This window comes from Pteropus vampyrus, unplaced genomic scaffold, assembly GCF_000151845.1.
Source record: "Pteropus vampyrus isolate Shadow unplaced genomic scaffold, Pvam_2.0 Scaffold779, whole genome shotgun sequence".
Lineage (NCBI taxonomy): Eukaryota > Metazoa > Chordata > Mammalia > Chiroptera > Pteropodidae > Pteropus > Pteropus vampyrus.
In genome coordinates, this window is record NW_011889560.1 from 3,189 (window position 1) to 4,615 (window position 1,427).

Sequence of the window (1,427 nt, forward strand, 5' to 3'; positions counted from 1 at the left end):
TCTATGCCACCAAATTCAATCACCTAGAAGAAATAGAGAAGTTCTCAGGAATCTATAACCTCCCTAGACTGAATCATGAAGAATCAGAAAGTCTAAATAGACCATCAACAGTGAGAAAATTGAAACAGTCATCAAAAACCTCCTAATAAATAAAAGTCCAGGACCAGATGGCTTCATTAATAAAATCTACCAAATGAGAACAGGCAATCCTTTCTAACTCATTCTATATCACCCTAACAGTAAGACTTGGTAAAGATAACAAACAAAAAGAAAACTATAAACTAATTTCTCTGATTGATACACGTGCAAAAAATCTAAACAAAATACAGCAAATTGAATACAACTATACATTAAAAAGCTTATGCCACACAATCAAGAAGGCTTTATTCCATGGGTTCAAGGGTGGTTCAACATGCACAAATTAACTAATGGAATAGACCACATAAAGAAAATAAAAGATAAAATCATATGATCATAGTAATGGAGGCAGAAAAAGCATTCGATAGGATACAGCAAACATTTATATTAGTTCTCTTTTACTTAGTAATTTTTAATTTTTAAAGAACTTCCATACTTTTTCTTGCAATGTCAGTACCAATATTCATTCCCACTAACAGTGCCCATGGGTTCCCTTTTCTCCACATCCTTGCCAACACTCATTTTTTCTTTTTTATAATAGTTATTCAATTAGCTATAAGATGCTTTATAATGTGATTTGCCTTTCCCCAATGGTTAGTTATGTCAAGGACCTTTTTCTAGGTCTGTTGGTTTCTTTTTTTCTGGTCATAACACGTCTTATTTACAGTTGAGGAGTTTAGCACCAGGGGAAGCTCCATAGCCAGTTTTAAGACCCAGACTTCTTACCTAACTAACCGATTTTCATGTCAATCCTTTATGATACATGGATTGCAATTCTCTTATTTCAGCTACCTGAAGGTGATTTATATACATTATTTTGGCAATTCACACTGTGATTTGAGAAAAAATGCAAATAGAATAATGTAAATGCACTGGGAAGTTTCCTCATCTTTAAAATTAAGATAATAATTGAACCTACCATATAGAATTATTGTAAGCAAACTTTTTTGATATTTATTTATTAATTTTTTAAATTAAGTTTATTAGGGTAACATTGGTTCATACAATTATATAATTTTCAGGTGTACATTATAATTTGACATCTGTATATTTTACTGTGTGTCTACCGCCCAAAGTCCAGTTTCCTTCAGCTACTATATTTGATCCCCTTTACCCACTTCACCCTCCCTCTAGCCCCTTATATTTGACCCCCTTTACACCGCCTACCTACCCACTCCACGCCCACTCCTTATCCTTTGGTAACCACTGGTCTATAGTCCATGTCCATGAGTCTCTTTGTTTGTCCTGTTCATTTGTTGCTTTTAGGTTTATATCCCACATGTAAGTGA